Genomic DNA, 296 nt, shown 5'->3' on the forward strand with positions numbered 1-296 from the left:
ATTTTTCCTATTTATGCCGGCATGCTGCCGAAATTTCTTTTAAAAACTTGTTTTAAGCTGAAATTAAATAGGAAACTAAACTCATGGATTGGATTTCAATCTTTAAAGAACCCTCAAACTGATTATAAAATCATTCGTGAAATTAGATTTGAGTCAAGGCACACTAATGGGAAACAATTAAACATGATTGAGTTCGTTTTAGGAATGAGAAATATTTCCTAAGATATTGCTTTTGTGATAAAGCTAGTGGAGAAGGTTAAGTATTAAAGCTTTAAGGAAAGCGGAGGCTAGGAGAA

This window comes from Morus notabilis, unplaced genomic scaffold, assembly GCF_000414095.1.
Source record: "Morus notabilis unplaced genomic scaffold, ASM41409v2 Scaffold748, whole genome shotgun sequence".
In the NCBI taxonomy this organism is placed as follows: domain Eukaryota; kingdom Viridiplantae; phylum Streptophyta; class Magnoliopsida; order Rosales; family Moraceae; genus Morus; species Morus notabilis.